The sequence below is a fragment of the Moschus berezovskii genome, chromosome 19 (assembly GCF_049115385.1).
Source record: "Moschus berezovskii isolate FMDL1 chromosome 19, NW_MosBer_1.0, whole genome shotgun sequence".
Classification (NCBI taxonomy): domain Eukaryota; kingdom Metazoa; phylum Chordata; class Mammalia; order Artiodactyla; family Moschidae; genus Moschus; species Moschus berezovskii.
In genome coordinates, this window is record NC_142478.1 from 45,597,218 (window position 1) to 45,622,392 (window position 25,175).

General features: G+C 39.4%; 1 protein-coding gene across 2 annotated transcripts in view; it reads left to right on the top strand.

Annotated features, from left to right (window-relative positions):
- PDGFC (platelet derived growth factor C) overlaps nt 1-25,175 on the top strand; it is a 252,513-nt gene that overhangs the window by 146,243 nt on the left and 81,095 nt on the right. The gene's annotated exons all lie outside the window — the stretch shown is intronic.

Consider the following 25,175-nt stretch of genomic DNA (forward strand, 5'->3'; position numbering starts at 1 on the left):
ACTTTATACTTTACTGTCATCACAATTTGTATCTTTAACCTTTATATATGTAGTTACTTTTTTTCAATTTCTTCTTCCTGTGGATAGCCGCATTTCAGGTTATTTTTTCCTCTAACGTCTCTAAACTTAAGCCTGGAAAACAAAAAGTTATTCTAGCTATTTTTGGAGATGGTGCTATTCAACCCTTCATTTTATAGATAAGCAAATGGGCCAGAGAAATAAAATAGCGACCTTGCCTCTCATTCATAGTTTATAACTCAACACATGCTAAAATCCATTTTCCTAACAATCACAGAGGTGGTTTTCACCATTCTCTTCTGTACCTCTTGCCTTCTTTTCATGTGGAGTATTACATAATGTTGTAGAAATTGCAGAGTTTTAAGATCTGGCCCTCTTTGCAAAGTAGCAAGTTAACCTACAGCAGTCTCATGGACTCTAACCACAGATAGCAGGCTCAAGGTTCCCAGACCAAGGATGGGTGACAGTAGTGGCAGGAGTTCCACTTCACAGGTCAGTGCCAGGAGGGCCATGTTATACCTGAGTGTGTGACAGGAGAGGTGACGTTTTGTGTGTGTGTGTGTGTGTGTGTATGATGCATGTTAGTAGTTAGATCATAAAAATAAACTTGTCCAGAATGCCCTCACAGCCTGTGACTCAATTTCACTCAGTATGAAACTTAAGAAAAGTTACTCTCCCAATAGTTCTGAAATCCTTTCTCTTTGTACCTCCTTGATATAACTTCTTATTATTCCTGCAAACATAAATTATTTTCCTAATTTTTAAACCTGGTCTCTCAATTTTCTACATGATTGTACCATGTGTACTTATCTCCCTATATATTATCCTATAAATTTAAATATATTTTTGTCTGTTTTGAAGTATCTATCAATGTGATAATACTATGTGTTTACTTTCATGATGATGTGCAAGTGAAAACAGCAGAACTCAGCAATGTGAGGTTTTTCAAGTTCCTTTGGACTCAGAGAGATCAGATGGTTTGCCTTCCATGATGTACAGTATCCATTATATAATTAAGCAACCTTTTCTCTTCTCTTCTGCTTTGATGAACGCTTGGCTTACTTCCAGCTTTTCTTGTCCAAAACTTTAAGAAATCTTTCTTGGCATTTATAGCTAACAATGGTATTACGTTCTTAAGACATTAATATTTTTAGCTTTATGAGGTAGAATTAAATTATTTCTAAAAGTGACCAGTTTACAGTTCTACCAACTATATGTGAAGTTTATTTTTATGCATTCTCTCCAACCTTTTGAATTGGCACTCATTTAATTCTGGGTAGAAGGATACGTATAAAATTGCCCTTAATGTAAAATTTTGTTTCTCCTTCCTACCAGTGAGATTGAAAATATTTGTACCGTTATTGGCTGCTCAGAAATCCTTTACTGTGAAATGCCTGCTCGTGACTTTTGCCCAGATTTTACTGAACTGTTTGTCTATTTAAATTTTGGTTTTCATATTTAAGTCCTTAATCCATCTGTAATTTATTTTGTCTGTGCGAGGTTTTTCACTCGGGCATCTGATAGTGTCCTGAGACTATATATTTAGCAGTCACAGTTTCTTCCAATAATGTGCAAAGCCAGCTAACTTGCAGGTCAGATTTTGTATCTGATGTGGTCTCTTTCTGGGTTCTCTCTTCTGTACTCTGGCTTTATTGTGTCCATCTGTGTACCAAATTGATACTCCCTTAATTACAGTAGCGTTATAGAAGCCGGGTGATAGGGAAGTCACTTTGTTTTCCTCTTTTTGGAGTTACCTCAATGATTTACTTTTCACTGTATTTTTTAATGAACAAGTTTCTTGAAACCTCCTGTTTCAATTTCATTGAAATTGTGTTGCATCTATAGATCATTCTGCAAAGAATTGACATCCTTATAGTAAAGAATCTTTCTGTCATTGAGAACTTTATGCATCTGCAGCTATCTAGGTATTGTTTTTGTCTGTACAGTTTTAAACTATTCTTTATAGAAATGTGATGCACCATTATTTAGATTTATTTCTATGATCTCTATGTGGTTGTTCATTTGCTAAGTTATGTCCAACTCTTTGTTACCCCATGCACTGTAGCATGCCAGCCTCCTTTGTCTTCCACTGTCTCCCGGATATTGCTCAAATTCATGTCCATTGAGTTAGTGGTACTATCTATCTCATCCTCTGCTGCCCCCTTCTCCTTTTTCCTTCAATCTTTCCCAACATCAGGCACTTTTCTAATGAGTCATATCTTTGTATCGGGTAGCCAAAATATTAGAGCTTCAGCTTCAGCAGCAGTCCTTCCAAAGAATATTCAGGATTGATTTCCTTTAGGATTGACTGGTTTGATCTCCTTGCAGCCCAAGGGATTCTCGAGAGTCTTCTCCAGCAACACAATTCAGAAGCATCAATTCATTGGCACTCAACCTTCTGTATGGTCCAGCTCTCACATCCATACATGACTACTGGAAAAGCCATAGATTTGACTAGATGGACCTTTGTTGGAAAAGTGATGTCTTTGATTTTTAATACACTGTCTAGGTTTGTCATAGCTTTCCTTCCAAAGAGCAAGCATCTTTTAATTTCATGGCTGTAGTCACTGTTCCCAGAGAGTTTGGAGCTGAAAAATATAAAATCTGTCACTGCTTCCACTTATTCCCCTTCTATTTGCCATGAAGTGATGGGACAGGGTGCCACAATCTTCATTTTTTGAATGTTGAGTTTTAAACCAGATTTTTCACTCTTCTCTTCCATCCTCATCAAGAGGCTCTTTATTCCTCTTGACTTTCTACCTGCCATTAAAGTGGTATCATCTGTATATCTGAGGTTGTTGATATTTCTGCCAGCAATCTTGATTGCAGCTATACTTCATCCAGCCTGGCATTTAGCATAGTATACTCTTCATAGAAGTTAAATAAACAGGGTGACAATATACAGCCTTGTCGTACTCCTTCCAAATTTAGAACCAGTCAGTTGTTTCATGTCCAGTTCTAACTGTTGCTTCCTGCATACAGGTTTCTCAGGAGACAGGTAAGGTGGTCTGGTATTCCCATCTCATTAAGAATTTCCACAGTTTGTTGTGATCCAGAGAGTCAGTGGCCTCAGAATAGTTAATGAAGCAGATGTTTTTCTGGAATTCCCTTGTTTTCTCCATGATCCAACTGAATATTGGCAATTTGATCTCTGGTTCCTCTGCCTTTTCTAGATCTAGCTTGTACATCTAGAAGTACTTAGTTCACATACTGCTGAAGCCTAGCTTGAATGACTTTGAGCATAACTTTGCTCACATATGAAATGAGGAAATTGTACAGTAGTTTGAACAGTATTTGGCATTGCCTTTCTTTGGGATTGGAATGAAAACTGACTTTTTCCAATCCTGTGGCCACTGCTGAGTTTTCCAAATTTGTTGATATGTTGAATGCAGCACTTGCACAACATCATCTTACACGATTTGAAATTGCTCAGCTGGAATTTCATCACCTTCAGTAGTTCTGTTCATAGCAATGCTACCTAAGGCCCACTTGACTTCACACTCTAGAATATCTGGCTCCAGGTGTGTGACCCCAACATTGCAATTATCTGGGTCATAAAGACTTTTTTTGTATAGTTCTTCCGTATATTCTTGCCACCTCTTCTTAATTTCTTCTGCTTCTTTTGGGTCCTTCCTGTTTCTGTCCTTTGTTTTGCCCATCCTTCCATGAAATATTCCCTTGATATCACCAATTTTCTTGAAGAAATCTCGTCTTTCCCATTCTATTGTTTTCCTTTTTTTTTTCTTTGCATTGTTTGTTGAAGAAGGCCTTCTTATTGCTCTTTGTTCTTCTCTTGAACTCTGCATTCAGTTGGGTATATCTTACCCTTTCTCTTCTCTGCTATTTTTAAAGCCTCCTCAGACAATGTCTTTGCCATCTTGCATTTCTTTTTCTTTGAGATGGTTTTAAATACTGCCTGCTTACAATGTTGTGAATCTCTGTCCATGGTTCTTCAAGCACTTTGTCTACCACAATTAATCCCCTGAATCTATTTGTCACCTCCACTGTATAATCATATGGGATTTGATTTAAGTCATACCTGAATGGTCTAGTGGTTTTCCCTACTTTCTTCAATTTCAGTCTGAATCTTGCAATAAGAAGCTCATGATCTGAGCCACAGTCAGCTCCAGGTCTTGTTTTTGCTGACTGTATGGAGCTTCTCCATCTTTGGCTGCAAAGAACATGATAAGCTGATTTCTCTATTGACCATCTGGTGTGTACATGTGTAGAGTTGTCTCTTGCATTGTCAGAAAAGGGTGTTTGCTATTATCAGCATGTTCTCTTGACAAAACTCTGTTAGCCTTCGCCCTGCTTCATTTTGTACTTTAAGGCCAAATTTGCCTGTTACTCCAAGTATCTCTTGACTTCCTTCTATGATTTAAAGGACATCCAGTCCCCTGTGATTTAAAGGACATCTTTTTTTTTTTTTTTTTGGTGTTGGTTCTAGGTGTTGTAAGTCTTTTAGAATCAGTCAACTTTAGCTTCTTTGGCATCAGTGGTTGGGGCATAGACTTGGATTACTGTGATGTTGAATGGTTTGCTTTGGAAATAAAACAAGATTATTATGTCAATTTTGAAATTGCTCCCAAGTACTGCATTTTGAACTCTTCTGTTGACTATGAGGGCTACTCCATTTCTTCTAAAGGATTCTTGCCCACAATAGTAGATATAATGGTCATCTGAATTAAATTTGTCCATTCCTGTCCATCTTAGTTCACTTATTCCCAAGATTTTGATGTTCATTCTTGCTATCTCCTGCTTGACCACATTCAGTTCCCTTGTGACTCAGCTGGTAAAGAATCCACCTGTAATGTAGGAGACCTGGGTTCAATTCCTAGGTTGGGAAGATCCCCTGGAGAAGTGAAAGGCTGCTGCTGCTGCTGCTGCTGCTGCTAAGTCGCTTCAGTTGCGTCCGACTCTGTGTGACCCCATAGATGGAAGCCCACCAGGGTCTCCCATCCCTGGGATTCTCCAGGAAAGAACACTGGAGTTGGTTGCCAACCCCCTCCAATATTCTGGCCTAGAGAATTCCATGGACTGTATAGTCCATGGGGTCGCAAAGAGTCAGATACGACTGAGTGACTTTCACTTTACTGGACCTAATATTCCAGGTTTCTATGCAATATTGTTCTTATGGTCTTTATAGGTGGCTGCTAAAATCCCTTTTTAAAAATTACATTTCTAATTGTGTATTGCTGGTGTAAAGAAATGCAATCCATTTTTTAGTATTGATCTTACATCTGGCAAACTTCCTAAGATCTTTGTTTAATAATTATTCTGGAAATTAATTTAGATTTATCCAAAAAATGATATGGTTTTTGAAAGAGATTTCCTTCTTCCATTCAGTTCTTTCACACTCTTTTCTGTTTCTTATTATGTTATTGAACGCATGAGGAGATAGCTCTGACTTCTTGAATTTATTTGTTTTTATATTTCTCTATTTTCAACTGTGCTGGTTCTTCATTGCTGTGTGTGGGCTTCCTGTGGTTGTGGTGCACGGGCTTCCCTTTGCAGTGGCTTCTCTTGTTTTGAAGCCTGGGCTCTATGGCACGTGGGTTCAGTAGTTTCAATGCACAGGTTTAGTTGCTCTGTGGCATGTGGGATCTCCCAGACCAGGGAATCGAACCTGTGTCCCCTGCTGTGGCAGATGGACTCTTTCACCACTGTACCACAAGAGGAGCCCTGGTTTCTTGATTTTATAGTTTGCTTCTTTAAAAATAAAATTTAAAATTTGGAGTAACTTCAGATTAAAAAAATTCTACAAAGATGATACAGAGAGTTTCCATATCCCCAGGTTTCCTCTCAGTTACATCTTATGTCATCACAGCATATTTGCATACCTAAGAAGCCAACCTCCGTACTATACCATTAATTGAACTGCACACTTACACAGATGGCAGCAGGTTTTTTCACTCTGGGACCTTTTTCTGGCTCAGGATCCTTTCCAGGATGATCATTGTATTCATTCCTCAGACCTTACTTAGTCTCCTCCAATCTGTGAGTTTTTCTTTTTTTGTCTTTCATGACCTTGACAGTTTTGAAGAGTAGTGGTCAGGTATTGTGTAAAAGAGTCCTCAGTTTAGGCTCTCCAGACATTTCCTTATGAACATGCTGAGGTTATGGGTTTGGAGGAAAGGTTCCAAGGGAACGTGATGCTCTTCTCCTGTTGTAGCAGCAGTTGCATCCTACCAACTTCACTCATCACTGATGCTGTTAGCAGTGACCACAGGTCGGGCAGGCTTCTCCCCTGCTGAGAAAATACATTTCCCTTTTATATGCTAGTATTTGTTGGTATGTGACTAAGACCAGCCCGTGTACCAGGAGACAGTGATTGCTACAAAAATCCTGGAGAGGGGAATATATACATACATTATTTGGAATTCTTCAGTAAAGGAAAATTGTGCCTTTTCCTTCCCTTCCTTCTTACCTTCCTTTTTCTCGTTATTTCTTCAATCATTTGTATCAGTGTAGACTCGCAGAGATTTATTTTATGTCATGTGTTATAATCCAGTGCTACCTCATGCGACGAGTTGACTCACTGGAAAAGAGTCTGATGCTAGGAGGGATTGGGGATGGGAGGAGACGGGGACGACAGAGAATGAGATGGCTGGATGGCATCACCGACTCGATGGACATGAGTTTGAGTGAACTCCAGGAGTTGGTGATGGACAGGGAGGCCTGGCGTGCTGTATTCATGGGGTCGCAAAGAGAGCGACTGAACTGAACTGAACTGAACTGATTTTTATTTATTGTTGAAATTGTTTCATCTTTGGCCACTGAAAGAATTTTTCTTGTTACACCTCAAAATTGAGTATCATATTGATGAAATTTTCTTGTTATTTGAAGTATTTTGTTATTGTTGTTTCTTACTTTTCTAAGAGGCATTTTCCCCCCTTGAGAAATGTTTTGTATTCTTTAAATTCAACTTTCAAAAATAAGTTCCAGACATAATGACATTTTATCCTTCACCATGTATCACCTAAAAACTAGGGTATTTCCTGTGTGTTTTCAAAACCAGTGTCACATGCAAAAAATGTAGCATTACTATAAAACTATTAACCAATGCAGTTAATTTTCCATTCTTTCCTATGATCCCAAAATGTTATCACTTCTTTATATTCTTTTTCTCTTATCATGTTATGACTCAGCAATCAATCAGTGATTCTGGTTGGTTATCAGAAATATTTTCTTTCCTTTTCTTGGTTTTCATGACATTGATATTTGTGAACAATCCAGCCCATTTGTTCTGTGGAATGTCTCTCAATTTCATGTCTGTCTGTGTCTTCATAATTAGGTCCTGCTGAAAGATCCTGGCCAGAATGTTCTGTAGGCGACATTCTGTAGAGTGCTTCTGACTGTTCACACTGCTGGCTTATTGCATATCCACAACATGATTTTGCTTTCGCAATCCTATGTTTCATACATCTTGCCAAGTTTGTTAATGTGGTATTTTTATTTTGTCCATTTGAGGATGTTTTATAACATCCATCATTTTCTTCTTTTAAACTATAGATCATATAGAAGTATATCATTCATTTTTCACGTTAAATGCATGAGGCTTTTTAAATGTATTTTTTATTGTAGATTTCTAAATTAATTGTGTTTTGGATAAAGAATATGGCCCATCTGTCCATGATTATTTGAAATTTAAGACTTGACTTCCCTGACATGAGGTTTTTTAAGTTTCCAAATGTACTATTCTTCCATTGTGGGTACAACACTGCATGTTATGTACATTACATCAATTTTGGCAGTTGTGCAGATCATAGCATCTGTATCTTTCCTGATTTTGTTTTTTTTCCCTCATGTAACAATTCCCAAGAGATACGTGTCAAATTCCCCTAAGAGAGAATAAAAATATTTATCAGTTTCATCTTGTGGAACAATCCACTTTTGTTTTTATATGTTTTTAAACTGTGCCAGTTGGCACAAGCAGGCTCAGGTACCTGACCTTGTTTAATCTTTTTTAATGCTTTGTTTTGACTTCAAAGTCTATTGTGCCTAATATTGATATAATTGTGTCAGGTAATCGTGGTGGTTATTTGCATGACATTCTTTCCATTCTTCTACTTTGAATTTTTCTGTGCCCTAGTGCATGCACACATGTGTATGTGTGTCTTTTGTTTGTCTCTTGTGAGAGGAACATCAGTTCAGTTCAGTTCAGTCGCTCAGTCTTGTCTGACTGAGAGGAACATAAGCAAGTCTTTAAAAAGAAAAATTCAGTTGAAAAGCTTTATATTTGGGATTAACATATATACACTACTGTGTTTAAAATAGGTAACTAATGAGAACCTAATGTGTAGCTCAGGGAACTCTACTTAGTGCTCTGTGGTGACCTAAATGGGAAAGAAACTCCAAAAAGAGGGGCTGCATATGTATGTATAGCTGATTCACTTTACTATACAGCAGAAACTAAACTACAACATTGTGAAGCTGCTGCTGCTGCTAAGTCACTTCAGTCGTGTCCGACTCTGTGTGACCCCATAGACGGAAGCCCACCAGGCTCCCCCGTCCCTGGGATTCTCCAGGCAAGAACACTGGAGTGGGCTGCCATTTCCTTCTCGTACTCCAATTTTACAAAAAGAATGTTAATTCAGAATGACTTGTCGGATACAAAAATCTAACCATGCTGGCTCTGATTATGCGTACTTTAGATTCGGTGCTGCTGTTTATTCTGTACGTTCCATTTTGCCCTCATGTTGCTGTTTCTCCCTTTCCTTTCTTGCATTCATTTAGTTTGTCTTCTCATCCCATTTTTCTTTTCTACTGTCAATAATTTACACTAAAAGTGTGCATCAAGTTCCACGTTGAAATGGCTACCTTAGAAATGGATATGGAACTCCATATGGAAGGCTAGTTCATGTTTACCTGGCTTCCTCAAATAGAAAATTACCTGAGAACATTTGAACTGCCCTGGAACGCTGGCTCCCTGCTCTCAGTTCGCTAAGCTAGTAACACAGAACTGCGCCTGTTGCTCAGCATAGTGACAGGGATGTTCACCTTGATAAGCTCCAGCAGGGTCGAGGGAAGAAACACAAAACCAGACTTTGTTGAGGATTTGAAGTTTGGTTCAGAATGAATTTATCACCTTAGATTGGATGAAGAGTGGGGTAAGAATCAGCACGTAATAGTTCAAAATTGATGGAAACAAGGCAGGGATTTTTAGGCTTGAGTTCCACAGTGCTAGGTAGTAACTGCTGATGCTTTCAGTTGAAGGAGTTAGTGGTTCTCTGGGGGAAGTTCTTGTGATGAACAGTAAAGTTATTTACCTTGGAAATAATGAAGCCAATAAAATAATAATGCCCTGTTACTGTAACCAGTTAGCTGGGTGGTTTCATCCTTATTGTCCACTCCTGATTAGTATGTGTTTGTTCCTGAGAATATTAGTTTTGTATTTTTTAATGTCATGAGTAAAACATTTATTGTTATTTTCTATAATTAATAATTCCTTAGCTATTATATGTGCTTACATTTGGCGCCAGTAATTGCTTCTTGAATTTCAGAATTTTGGTGATAGGATAATTTTACTTATTTAAGAATTGCCTTTTTAAAAGTCTCTTAAGTGAAGTTGGTAGTAAATACTCAGGTCTTATGTATTTAAGACTTGACTTCCCTGACATGAGGTTTTTTAAGTTTCCAAATGTACTATTCTTCCATTGTGAGTACAACACTGCGTGTTATGTACATTACATCAATTTTGGCAGTTGTGCTGATCACAACATCTGTATCTTTCCTCTATTTCACCTTCATTCTTGGAAGTCGGTCAGACAGGATGTAGGATTTTTGGTTGTGTGGTTGTTTTCTCAACAATGTGAAGATGCCACCCACTGTCTATGGCTGTTGAGAAGTTATCCATCAGGTTAGTTGTTGACATCTAGCTGTAGTCTACCCTCAAGGGGTAGATTTTTTCAGAGGGGCAGGGAAGGATGGAGCAAGGGTCCAGCTCAGCTTGGGTCCTGGACTACTTGTGACCCATTAACCTCCCACCCCAGCCACCCATTGCCCTTGCACACAGAGAGGCTTAGCAGATGCCTAGAGGGCCCCATGTGTATTCACCTCCCCAAAATCTTGGTTTCTTTTCTTGTTTGTATTTCAGAGAATTTTGTTTTCTTGATGGTTCAGTACTGCATGAAAAACAATAGTTTTCTTTTAATCATTTCTTCAGCAATTTTAGTTACAACACACTGAGAGGAGTTTCTCTGCCTGACTTTGTCCACCATGGAGCTGGAAGTTGCACTGTTTCCAGCAAAAGCAAGTCTCTCCTAACAAGACATAGTATTCTCAGGTTCAAGTTCAAAGTTGAATTTTTTAAAATGGCCAGATGGACTCTTCTCCATGACAGGACTGGAGAACTAAAATATAGATGTGTCCTGGATAAAATGCACCTCCAGAATTTAAACTGCCCCAGTGTCAATATTCTCTCAAGTCTGGATCATAGGAGATTCCAGAAAATATGATTCACTGTTTCAGTGGAATCTTTAAAACAGGGTAGTAGGATGAGGTGTGTGACTTTTACCCCCATGGCCTTTCTGGCTTCTCAAATCGTCTTTTATTTAAAAAAGAGAGAGAGAGAGGGAGTTGTGTTTTTATGCTACTGAGGGTGGATATTACTACCGAGAATGAAGCAAGTCAGAGGCAAGTTAGGTTTTATTGATTTTCTAGCCTGAGAAAATGTACAGGCAACATGGTGGAGGGTATTGGTGTGGAATGAGAGTGGAGGGATGGGGTGTGTGTGTGTGCATGCACGTGTACACACTTGGTATAAAAATTGTCAAAATATGTTTTGTCTCTCAGTATTGTCTGTGCATATGTGGTTCTTATGTGAGTGACAAATGGTGTCCTTAAGAAGGAACTCTTTTAGTGGAAAAGTCTTAAATTTTTTTTTTGTTTTGTTAATCTGATGTAAACAATTTATACAGATTGGTGGTACATTATATTTTACAAAGAAAAACCATGAAGGACAGAGTATGGAAGAGAATGGGGTGCCCAACAGTGCCTCTGTATAACTGAATCATTTTGCTGTATAGCAGAATTTAACACAACATTGTCAGTCAACTACAATTCAGTTTAAAAAAAATAGTGACTCTTTTCCACCAATACAGCTGAATTTCTTTTGGAAGATATGCTATCATCCAGTGTGGAAAACTGTGAATGATAAAAATGGTACATCTACTAAATGAACACATTTTTTAATATTTAGAATTTAAGATGATCAAAATTGTTAGTTTCCTTTAAAATGAAAAAAAAATTTTTTTTGACATTTCCCTCACTTCCTGTGTTCATAATAGAACTGATGTGGCATTGTGATTTGCTCATATATTTACTGTCATCCAGTAGGCACTTGCTGAGCCCTGTGGAAGGTGTTTGGGGGGTGTGGGGCAGAGGTGAAAAGGAGGTAACTTGTGTCCTCAAGTAGCGTATAATCTGTTTAGACACAGACAAGTAAATAGACAATTAAAATGAAATGCCACCAGTCTCAGAAGATGGTAAATAGAGAGCACAGTTATGACTATAACTGATTGTGTTTAGATTGCTTTGTTGACCGTCTTCTAATTCAGACTATAGCTGTGTATTTTACTAGCCACAGTCTATAAATAATTATTATTAATTTATTATGGAGAAATTGGATGCACAAGTTAAACCTCCCATGCAGACCTCAAAAACTCATTTTTTTCAGAAATAATTTTTTAATATTTCCCCATATTAGATGTAACTTTCAAGCATATGATAGATTTCTTACATTAATTTTACAATGACAGTGAAAGCTCTAGGTGATAAAATTTTAAGGAAAAAAATGGTATTTTGAGAAAAGGAATAAAGTTATTACTTAGTTTCATTGCCATACAACTGAAATAAAGACAGACAATACATTTAGCCGTTCATGACCTTGGAAACCCATCAATGTGTGTCCTAAGAATTTAGTTTTCATGCAGAATGTTTTCATGAGCCCCTTAAAATGGTTGCTGCTACTGCTGCTGCTAAGTCACTTCAGTCGTGTCCGACTCTGTGTGACCCCATAGATGGAAGTCCACCAGGCTCCCCTGTCCCTGGGATTCTCCAGGCAAGAACACTGGAGTGGGTTGCCATTTCCTTCTCCAATGTGTGAAAGTGAAAAGTGAAAGTGAAGTCGCTCAGTTGTGTCCGACCCCTAGCGACCCCATGGACTGCAGCCCACCAGGCTCCTCCATCCATGGGATTTTCCAGGCCAGAGTACTGGAGTGGCTTAAAATGGTTAAGGAAGGGAAAAAGCATTAGTCACTATTTGGTGTAAATGACCTGTGATTTTAGCCTTGAGACATCCAAAGGCACCCCATGAAGCTAGTTGCATACATACCTAATTCCCGCAGAACTGGGGCTCAGAATGACTAGCTGAGAATGGACCTCCAATTCAGCATTCCGGTCCTATTCAGGATTGCACGAAACACTTAGGTGAGAGAAAAATGTGCCTTTTTAAGGTGCCCTGTGGGAGTCTTGCTGTGAGATCAGGTTCAGTTCATTCAGTTCAGTTCAGTTGCTCAGTCGCGTCCAACTCCCTGCCATCCCATGAACCACAGCATGCCAGGCCTCCCCAAACTCATGTCCATTGAGTCGGTGATGCCATCCAACCATCTCATCCTCTGCCGTCCCCTTTTCCTCCTGCCCTCCATCTTTCCCAGCATCAGGATCTTTTCAAATGAGTCAGCTCTTCGCATCAGGTGGCCAAAGTATTGGAGTTTCAGCTTCAACATCAGTCCTTCCAATGAACACCCAGGACTTTTGTCTAATATTATAGGTGATGGTAGGCTTCCCAGGTGGTACTATTTGTAAAGAACCCGCCTGCCAATGCAGGAGACATAAGAGATGAAGGTTCAGTCCCTGGCTCAGGAAGATCCCCTGGAGGAGGGCATGGCAATCCACTCCAGTATTCTTGCCTGGAGAATACCCAGGGAGAGAGGAGCCTGGTGGGCTACACTCCTTGGGGTTGCAAAGAGTCAGACACGGCTGAAGCAACTTAGCACGTAGCACACACATAGGTGATGGAATGGGGAGTGCCTTCCTCAACCACTGGCAAGGGGTAAGGGACCCAGGTTTGCTTGGAGCATTTATTATCTGTCCCCGAGACTTTCCTGAAGGTCTATCTGTGCCAGTCATGTGCAGCCTGGTTGCCTACACTGGTCACTGCTATTTGGGGCAAACGGGGCAGGTTCACTGGAGGAGACCACGAGGGCAAATATAGGGTCTCCTCCAGCACCTGTCATGACTAGAAGGTGATGAGTTACCATCCAGAAGGATTGGAATACAGCGTGTATCCAGCCTAAAGAATAGCTAAAACATCACTAGCTGACCAGAAGTTAGTAGGTACTCTGTAAGAGCTGGTTAAAATTAGAAGAATTTTAAAGAGGAATGAGTCCTCCAAACATTTAGGCTGGTAAAAATGAGGAATAATTTGCCCATGATGAGTTGGCCTGGAGCAGGGGATTCCCTGGAGATGAGGCAGGGATTTGACTGTCCTGGTGGCAGGGTCCACCTGTGAACTCCCAGCCAATGGATTCAGACTCCCTTCTCTTGCTCTCAGAAGCTGAGGGTTTTGTTGCAGAGCAGAGTGAGGTCTATAGATGAGGAAGTGAATATGGCCAAAGCCATGCAAAATAGGTTGGAGGAGACTTTAATAAAGGCACTTAGAACAGTTGAAGAAATTGTGTTATTTTCAAACACAGAGTTCTCTTGTTGAGATTTCCTCAGACCTACTCTTGGCTCATTATTTTCTGCATGATCTTATCACAGAAAGCACATTTCTCTCTTCCCACTCCTCCTTTCTTGTGAAAGCTCCATGTGAGTGGAGGGGTGGGGAGAGAGGGAGTGTGCCCACGCATGTACGTGCAAAGAAAGACAAATATCATATGATATTGCTTATATGCAATTAAAAAAAAGTGCTACAAAGGAACTTATTTATAAAATGGAAATAGAGCCACAGATATAGAAAACAAGCCTATGGTTACTAAAGGGGAAAGGTGGGGAGGGATGAACTGGGAGACTGGGATTGACATATACACACTGCTGCTACTACTAAGTCACTTCAGTCGTGTTCGACTCTGTGTGACCCCATAGATGGAAGCCCACCAGGCTCCCCCTTCCCTGGGATTCTCAAGGCAAGAACACTGGAGTGGGCTGCCATTTCCTTCTCCAGATACACACTACTATATATAAAATAACCAATAAGAACCTTCTGTATAGCACAGGAAGCTCTACTCAATACTCTATAATGTCCTGCATGGGAAAAGAATCAGAAAAAGAGTGGATATATGTATATGCATAATTGATTCACTTTGCTGTACGTCTGAAACTAACACTGTAAATCAACTATATTCCAATAAAAATATTTTAAGAAGAAACTCTACACTGGGATCAATGCTTTGTATTTCAAAGCTACATTCCCTCTTGCCCCAGGGACACAAGTCTAGGGAGGAACCAAACAACCAATTTCAAAATTGCTGATAATAGACAGTGAAAGTGTTAGTTGTTCAATGGTGTCTGATTCTGTGCAAACCCATGGACTGTAGCCTGCCAGACTCCTCTATCCATGGAATTCTCCAGGCCAGAATATTGGAGTGGGTAGCCATTCCCTTCTCCAGGGGATCTTCCCAACCCAGAGACTCAAACCCAAGTTGCCTGCATTGCAGGCAGACTCTTTACTGTCCGAGCCACCTGAGAAGGCTGACAATAAAAATTATTTATATTAAAGACAAACCATGGAATCATCTAAGATGTTGAATGTCTCTGTTTTAGAAAAGAGATGGACTTCCTCACTTTTCATTGGGATAAGTCAGGTTTTCAGGGGCTCTGAGAAGAGCCAAGGATACACACCAGTGTTTCATAAAGTCTGGGAATAATACTATAATTCTGCTACAGGAGTGCCAGGACAGAATAAATTTCCCTAATAGGTAATGACATCAGTTGAAAGATAGTGGGATTCATACCAAAAGAGTAACTTTTAAGATTATTTAATTTCAAGTAACCACAAGTAATTAGCTGGTAACCAACTGAAAAAGAAATGTTTGGATCTGTTCTTGAATATTTCAGGGATGAGCTTCATCCAGGTTTCAAATGATGCCACCAACTCTGTCTCTTTCTCTGACTCCATGGACTTGGTTCAGTCTCAATCTGTTTTCCTAAAATCTCAGAGCAAATCAGGAAAGCACCAAGATATTAGCACTTCCAATCTTCGAATGAGACCGGAACTTTTCCTGCAAAAGTTTTTGAAATATTTTTCTTTCAATTTTATTGAAGTATAGTTGATTTACAGTGTTGTGTTAATTTCTGCTCTGCAGCAAAGTGATTCAGTTATATGTAGTTATACATTCTTCTTCATGTTCCTTTCTGTTAGAGTTTATCACAGGATATTGAATATATTGATAGTTCTCTGTCCTATACAGTAGGACCTTGTTGTTTTATCCATTCTATATATAATAGTTTGCATCTGCTAATCCCAAAACTCCATTCCATCTCTCCGCCACCCTCCTCCCCCTTGGGAATCACACCCCTCTTTAGAAAAGTTTTGATTGGGCTGGTTTGAACCAAGTATCTATCCCTGGACCAGTTGCTCTAGGGGGAACTAAGAGCAGGTATTGTGCTTCCCAGTTGGCTCAAATGGTAAAGAATCCACCTGGAATGTAGGAGAGCCAGGTTTGATCCCGGGGCGGGGAAGATTCCCTGGAGAAGGGAATGTCTACCCACTCCAGTATTCTTGCCCGGCAGATTCCACGGACAAAGAAGCTTAATGGGCTATAGTCCATGGGGTCAAGAGTCGGACACGACTGAGTGACTAACACTTTCACTTCACTTCAGGAGCAAATGTTACTGTGCTTGGCAAGATTTTGGTTCTTTGCCCATCCTGAAATTAAGTGGTGGTTTGTATTGCTGGAGAAATGGTTCCTGAAAGCAAAATTTTCTTTTTTCATCAGAAAGTGCTGATGGTGCAAAAATAACCATTACCTCTCTTGGTGTTAAGACCCAAAAGGAGTTAAGTGAAGCTTTCAAATGTACGTTTATAGTTTTCCTTACCTGCATTTCTGGCCACAGAATGAAGCTTTCTTTAGAGTGAAGACTTTGCCTGTGCCCTTTCAAGCCACTCTTCTGAGTATAGTGAGCTCAGTGGCATAATTTATAGTTTCGTCATCCTTTGACCTCTGTAGCAATTACTTTTGTAACTTAGAAAAAAGTCATCATTTCCAAGAGGGCTTAAAATGAAGGGTGGGGATGTGACCAAGTCTGAGATCAAGGGACTCTGCCCTTGGATAATGAGATGTTTTGATTTTATGTTTTGAATGTTCAAAATCAACATTCCAGCAGAGGAAGAATGGATCCTGTAACTCCCAGAACCATGTCAGCTCACCCAGTGCCGCTGTATCCAGCCCACTGTATCTGTTCCCTGTCTTACCTCATCACCCGACTCCCAGCACCTCCCTTTCTTGCCTGCGTTCCTTCTCCCACCTTCCCTGTTGATTGCCCAGCTCTGACTTTCCTGCTTTTATTCTGGAAGATTCTGAGAGTCTGCATCCATGAGAATTTGGGGGATATCTGAGCGCCCTGCTCTGGGCCTTGCCTTTATTTTCAGCTCCTGTTGCGTCTTCCCTCAGGGCAATGTTGAAGCCTCCTGCTTGTCCAACTGGCACAGTGACTTACACGTGGATAACTTCTGTGACCAAAGAAATACCCATATGACTAGCTGCTGCTGCTGCTGCTGTTAAGTCGCTTCAGTCGTGTCCGACTCTGTGCGACCCCATAGACAGAAGCCCACCAGGCTCCTCACTGGGATTCTCCAGGCACTAGCTATCTAGTAATCCATCTGTATCATTTTATCCTGAAAGAAAACCCAAGCAAGATCAATACAGCACCAATCATTAATAATAAAAATTTCTACGTGGACATGTCTTAGATACTCTGCACTGGTCTTTCTTTTCTTAGCATATTCAATATTTTATTGGGCTTGTTCGGTAGTTGTATCTTCAATATTAAATTATTATTATTATTTTGCTTTATGAGCTTTCAAATGGCATGCTTTCCTCAGTTCCTTTAGTGGTGACTCTTGGTGAGCTAGACTGTGCTCAGCTCCATTTAGTGGACAGCCTGCCTTCTAAAGAAGTCAACCTTTAATTTTTTTAAATGTTTTTTACTGTGGTAAAAGTCACATAATATATAAAAAATGCTATTGCATGCTATTTTGACCATATTTAACTGTACAGTTCAGTGGCACTAATGACATTCACATTGTGTGCAAATCTCACCATCATCCATCTCTGGAATTTTTCTCCTTCCTAAACTGAAACTCTGGCACCATTAAATACTGTCACTATTTGCCCTCTCCACCCCCACCCCCCAATCCCTAACCTCTACCAAAGTAGTTTTAGATTCTGTGCATTTGACGATTCTATGTACCTCGTACAAGTGGAATCAAATTTTATTTATCTGTACCTGATGTGAATTGGAATGCATTTTTAAGGTTAACTTAATATATGACCAACCTAGATAGCATATTAAAAAGCAGAGACATTACTTTGCCAACAAAGGTCCATCTAGTCAAGGCTATGGTTTTTCCCATGGTCATGTATGGATGCGAGAGTTGGACTGTGAAGAAAGCTGATCGCTGAAGAATTGATGCTTTTGAACTGTGGTGTTGGAGAAGACTCTTGAGAGTCCCTTGGACTGCAAGGAGATCCAACCAGTCCATTCTAAAAGAGATCAGTCCTGGTGTTCATTGGAAGGACTGATGCTAAAGCTGAAGCTCCAATACTTTGGCCACCTCACGCGAAGAGTTGACTCACTGGAAAAGACTCTGATGCTGGGAGAGATTGGGGGCAGGAGGAGAAGGGGACGACAGAGAATGAGATGGCTGGATGGCATCACCAACTTGGTGGACATGAGTTTGAGTGAACTCCGGGAGTTGGTGACGGACAGGGAGGCCTGCCGTGCTGTGATTCATGGGTTCGCAAAGAGTCGGACACAACTGAGCAACTGAACTGAACTGATGTGAATTGGAATGCATTTTTAAGGTTAACTTAATATATGTCCTACAAATAGATTGTACCTTCTTATTTTTTTCCCCGTGTTATACAGTATGCTCTCATCAGTTATCTATTTTATAAATAGTAGCAGGAGTGTAGGGCTTTCCTGGAGCCTCAATGGTAAAGAATCTATCTGCAGTGTAGGAGACCCAGGTTCAATCCCTGGGTTGGGAGGAATCCTGAAAAAGGAAATAGCAACAACCCATTCCAGTATTCTTGCCTGGAAGATCCTATGGGCAGAGGAGCATGGCAGTTTACAGTCTATGGTGTATCAAGAGTCAGACATGACTTAGCAACTAAACCACCGCCACCACATCAATAGTGTATGTACCAATCTCTCAATTCCTTCCATCCTTCCTTTTCCCTCTTGGTGTCCATACATTTGTTCTGTTTGTCTCTTTCTCTGTTTCTGCTGTTCAAATAGGTTCATCTGTACCATTTTTCTGGAACTTCCCAGGTGGCACCAATGGTAAAGAACCCGCCTACCAATGCAGGAGATGTAAGAGGCACGAGTTTGATCCTTGGGTCGGGAAGATCCCCATGAGAAGGGCATGGCAACCCACTCCAGTGTTCTTGTCTGGACAATTCTTTGGACAGAGGAGCCCTATGCACTGCAGTCCATAGGTTAACAAAGAGTTGGACACGACTGAAATGACTTAGCAGGCAGATACCGTTTTTCTAGATTCCACACATATGCATTAATATACAGTATTTTCTGACTTACTTCACTCTGTGTAACAGTCTCCAGGTCCATCCACATCTCTGCAAATGTCACAATTTCATTTCTTTTTATGGCTAAGTAATATGCCAGTGTATATATGTACCACATCTTAAAGAAGTCAGTCTTTACTGTTGGACTCTGTGGGAGAAGGCAAGGGTGGGATGATTTGAGAGAATAGCATTGACACATGTATATTATCATATGTGAAACAGATCGCCAGTCCAGGTTCGATGCATGAGGCAGGGTGCTCAGGGCTGGTACACTGGGATGACCCTGAGGGATGGGATGGGGAGGGAGGTGGGAGGGGGGTTCAAGATGGGGAACAGATGTACACCCGGGGCAGATTCATGTCAATGTATGGCAAAAACCACCACAATATAGTAAAGTAATTAACCTCCAATTAAAATTTTTAAAAAGTTTTAAAAAAAGAAGTCAGTCTCTAAATAGGCCACCTCTTCTGCTTTTGTAGGACAGAGATGCTGACTGAGGATTTATTTCTAATTGATGGATGAAATTGTTTCTAAGTATTATTTGATTTCTCCTCTAAGGTTTCTGCCAGAATGAATCAAGGCACATAACTTTCACATAATGATTATTGTTTTGCTATGCAGTTAACAGAGAAAGGTTACATTAAGATATCACAAAACCCTCTCAAGTATTTCATTGCACCTCTTTCACATGTGGGACTTCCCAGGCAGCACTAGTGGTAAAGAACCCACCTGCCAGTGCAGGAGACAGAAGGGATCTGGGTTCCGTCCCTGGGCAGGGAGGATCCCCTGGAGGAGGGCATGGCAATCCTCTCCAGTATTCTTGCCAAAGAATCCCATGGACAGAGGGGCCTGTCCGGCTAGAGTCCAGAGGATCACAGAGAGTTAGACCTGACTGAAGTGACTTAACATACACTCATGCAAATCATCTATGAAGGTAGAAAAGGGAAGTTAAGGACCGCTTCTCAGCCTCCTTCACTGTGTTGGTCACGCTGACACCTCTGCTTTCAGCAGAAGAAATGATGTGACTGTTTATCTCCTGGTCTATGAATATATATGAGTGGTACGTGTATGTGAATATTATAGTGGTACTAATAGTATATGTATATAAGTATGATATGGATAGTGTCTGCATTTGAATATTATGATATGAATAGTACATTTATATGAATTGCTAGTTATATGAATAGTGTCTGTATATGAATATTACAGTGACATATAGTATATGTATATGAATATTATAATGATGTGAATAGTGCATGGGTATGTATATTATAATTATGTGAATTGTATGTGTGTATGATATGGTAACGATATGCATAGTGTGTGCATGTGAATTTTATAGTGATATGTGTAGTATATGTGTATGAATATTATGATGATATGCATAGTGTGTATATGAATATCATAATGATATGACTAGTACCCAGGTATGGATATTATGATGATGTGAATAGTATGTATATATGAATATTTTAGTAATATGAATGGTGTATGTATATGAATATAATGATATGAATAGTGTATATATATATGAATATTATAATGATGTGATTGTTCATGGATATGAATATATAAGGATGTGAATAGGATGTGTATATGAATATGATAATATGCACACTGCATATATGAATATATAATGATATGCATAGTGTATGTATATTAATATTATGATGTGACTACTATTTGGATATGAATACTATCACCGTGCAAATGAGGCAGACTTGCTGTGAGCCCCAGCAGACTGATTCTGTGCAGACAGAAGCAACTCTGATCACTCACTGAAACTTAGAGGAAGAATAAGGGAAAGGGATTTTCTGTTGGTATGTAGAGTCTCTCATAGAAATCAGACAGAATGTTCTTTTATTGGATTAGAATAATTAAAGAAAAATGCTATGGAAACGACCTCACTTTCACATTTCATTAAATGAAATCAAAGGAACCTCACCTTAACTTGGTGCAATGCTTTAAAGCAAGGGTTTATGGTATTTGTGACTTGCCAACAGATGAGAAGAAATGAAATATTGGTAACAGATGTGTGTTGTGTAAACCAGAGGTTCCCAACCCCCTGGTAGGATCTGGGCTGCACAGCAAGAGGTGAGTGGTGGGCGAGCAAGTGAAGTTTCACCTATATTTACAGCCGCTCCCCATCACGTGCCTTACTGCCTAAGCTCTGCTTCCTGTCAAATCAGCGGTGGCCTTAGATTATCGTAGGAGTGAGAACCCTACTGTGAACTGCACGTGCCAGGGATCTAGGCTGTGCACCCTTTATGAGAATCATCCAGAAACCATTTTCCTCCTCCTCCCCAACCCCTACTACCACCACCAATCCATGGAAAAATTCCATGAATCCAGTCCTTGGTGCCACAACGTTTGGGAATCGCTGGTATAAGCCACCACCTGACTTGAGATCAATTGTGGAGACCTCTGTGTTCTTAGATACCCACTCAGAGGAGGGCAGAGTGGAAAGAGAGCAGGCATCGTGCCCCATGGAATGGACTCTACCTCTGTGAACTCCAGTTCAGAGCAGCTGGATGGTTAGTAATCTAGGAGCTGCCTTTTTTTATGTAGACACAGAAAGATGTTCTTACCCACAGGAACGTATACCTTCTTTAATGTCTATCCATAGAAAAAAATTCATGGTACACAGAGTTGTATGTTTCTATTCTCTTACTATTAATAAAATCTTGGAGGAGATGATGAGGAGAGTATATTCTTTCTCATGCATCAAGGTGAAATTCCAAATGCATTTTTCTGTGCTCATAGTATTGAGACTGCTAGTTTGGCAAATGGAGAAATTTGTACTTTGCTCCAGGTAACATACTAATGACTGATTTTTTAGTAAGATGAGTTGGCCACTTATGGGCAGAAGAGAGCTTAAGGTCCTAGGAAGAACACCAGCTTGGAATGCCTGACATGTTTCAGATTTAGCTCTGTCCTTTACTGTTAAACATGCCTTTGTTTACATTACTGAGCCTATTTTATCAGAACACTCTTTAAATAAAATAAAATAGGATTGGGTCCCAGTTGAAGATACAAGTCTCTTCCAACAGTGTAAGATCTGTGTTTCCTCAGAATATTCACATGTATAGTATGGTCACAGGAGTGGGTTGCCATTGCCTTCTCCGAACATTTGTTTTACCTTTATCCAAATAAGTAATGTTTTATAAAAGATATTTGAAAATATTAAAGTATAAGATAATACTATAACTTTTTGGTTCCAATGGGGGGAAAAAATCACTTCATAGTTGTTAAACTATAGTTTGATATATGATTATTTGAAGTAAAATATTGATTTTTTTGAAATATATTTTATTTACAATGCTTTGTTAATTTCTGGTGAACTGCAAAGTGATTCAGTTAAATGTGTGTGCGTGAGTGTGTGTATTCTTTTTAATATTCTTTTCCCTTATGGTTTATCACAATGATATTAAAGATATTAAATAGAGTTTACTATACTATACAGTAGAACCTTATTGTTGATCCATTTTCTGCATAATAGTTTGCATCTGTCCTAATTTTTACCTCTCCCCATTTCCCATTTCATCACCATAAGTTTGTTCTCTAGGTCTGTGAGTCTGTTTCTATTTTGTAGATAAGCTCATTTGTAACATATTTCAGATTCCTTTAAATTTAATTGAATAGGACAGAAATTTCACTACCCAGAAATCTCTAAGATGCTTAGGTGTTCCTGCTGTCATTTTTAAACACTTAACTATATGATTCAAGCCCATGACAAATCCCTGAATGTAACAGAACCGGCAATTCTGATGAACGCAGTGCTAACAGTCAGGTAAACAGAAAAGGATTCATGCATTGCATGAAGTACATTTTGAGGCTTCATTGCTCAAAGATTTTTCCCCCTAAGCTGACTCCTCATAGCTGTTTCCAGAACTTGGAACACTGTCTGAATACATTTTCTAATATCAAGTAGACGGTGCTCCCTGTCTGCCAAGAAACATAGATCGTTCCCCCATATGGCAGCTGACTTAACCCCCGATTTCATTCTCAGCTGAAACCCCGTGTACTGACTTCAAAAACTTCACCCACTTCTTGACCTTTCTATCTGTGGCTCTCCATCTCTCTCTGTCCATTTGAATAAGCAAGTCAGTTCATGATATCAAAATATTTGCGTAAATGGAACCAGTCATAATTTATTGCTTCTAAAATTATTTCATGGGATTGTGGTAGGCACTGTTTTCGCTGAGGTATCAGGGTTAATCTCTGTGGAAGTGAGGCACGCACTGTATGTTATCCTAGAGAATTTTACCCACAAAACCTCTCTAATCATAGTTTCCCTACTATTTATCTAGGTTAAGAACTTCCAAACGCGTTAACTATAATAGTTCTACCTCATTCTCCAAATGGTGACAATTTTCTTTTATGCTTGGCAAAATGCAGACCCTTGTTTATATAGCTTAAGAAGTTGAGTATGAGGAATTTCTTAGAGATAAGAAGGGAGGTTTAAAAATCTATTCGAAGTTTTCCATGAAGCCTGTAAAGAAAAGAAAGAAAAGGGAAGGAAAGAAAAATGAAGAGAGGGACAGAGGAAGGAAAGTGGGGAAAAGGATGAGAGGAAGATGCTTTGTTTACTGCTGGCTGTTTATAAACTACACCCCTTTACTGATGGCGTCAGGTGGCTGAGGGCCTGGGCAGAGAACCCTAGCAGATCAGAGCCATGTGACAAATAGCACCACTTATGGAGCGCCTACTGTTTGCAAAGCCCTGAACTAGGTTGGTTACTCACATGAGTTCTGGTCTTTCAGCAATCCATCATGGCAGGGATTATCTTTATTTTACAAAAGAGGTTACAAACTAAAAAAGGCCTTAAAAATTGTCCAAATACCACATGTAAAATAGATAGCTAGTGAGAAGCTGCTGTATAGCACAGGGAGCTCAGCTTGGTACTCAGTGATGACCTAGAGGGGTAGAGGGCGGACGGTGGGTGGTAGGGAGGTCCAAGAGGGAGGGCATAGATGTATACATATAGCTGATTCTCATTGTTGTACAGCAGAAACTAACAGAACATTCTAAAGCAACTATATTCCAATAAAATGAAGATAATGTTTAAAAACAGAAAAAGCAAACAAATCAAAAAACCCCATGCACTCATTATGTGATACATGTAGGTGTGGTAGCAACAGTTGAACACCTTGTCTGTGAAGGGCCTGAAAGCTTTATCTCCTTCATAAATCCACCACCAGAAGGTAGCTTTCAGCCAAGACGATCAAAAATATGGCTTGACTAACACACTGGGCCAGGACGAGCTTCTCAAGGCCAGGCTTCAGTAAAGCAAGCTTTCAAAATACCAACCTGTAAATCAGAATTAAGTGTATTAAGTGTAAATGAAAAATGCAATGTCCAACGTTCTGGTTTGAGAAAAAAGCAGATAAATCACCAATGGTGATTTGTATGTAGTTCATGTGGCTTGTGGGCCAGCCTTTAAGGTGGGCAAGCCTCACACTGTGTAGACAGAGGAGAAGCGAGTATGGATTAGGGTTGACTATTAGAATAATTGGAACTATGTTAATGAGGGCCTGAAATCATGGGACTTCAGTATTGAGAGAGGAAATAGACAAAAATATTTTGAAATGAGCAAAAATATTTGCACTATCAATTCATGGGCTTGGCTGTTTGTGATAAGGGAGGATTAATCATGAACCACTTTATAATTCATTAATCTCCTGTTTAATAAAGCAGGTAGGGAGAATTAGAAAACTTAGCTACAGTTCTGACAGTTATTTCCCTGAAAGATATAAAATGTTCAGTCACAGAGAATAATTGAAATACATACTATCTATAGAAAATATGTAACTGACAAGGACCTACCGTATGAACAGGGAAGTATACTCAATATCTTATAATAAGCGATAATGAAAGAGAATGTAAAAAAAGAATAAATAGATGTATACACATATGTATAATTGAATCACTTTGATATCCACCTGAAACTGAAACAACATGGTAAATCAGCAATATTTCTATAATTTTTTTAAAAGAGAATGACTGATAATAATAATAAGCCTTGAGGCTTATGTGAGAATATGTAATTAACACTATCTGTGCAAGCCTTTATTCAGTATAGTAACCATTCTTGGGATTGAGATGTATGACTCCCTACTTGGAGACAGATTTGTAAAAGAAACAGTGAGATACATAGACTGCAGAGTTCAAACACAGCAAGTTTCATAACTGGTATTCAGCTGGAGTGCCAAGTGTGTACAGCAAGTCAAAAGGCTCACCATGATAATGAGCAGCATGTAAGGAAATGAAAGAAGTAACATTATAATAAAGTTCTAATAAATAGGGTCTAATTTATCATTCTGAATGAAGTCTAGTGTCTCATTTTTTAAAAGCCACTTGCAATTATTGCTGAGAAAGTGAGTTACACTTGTATTTCATGTGAAT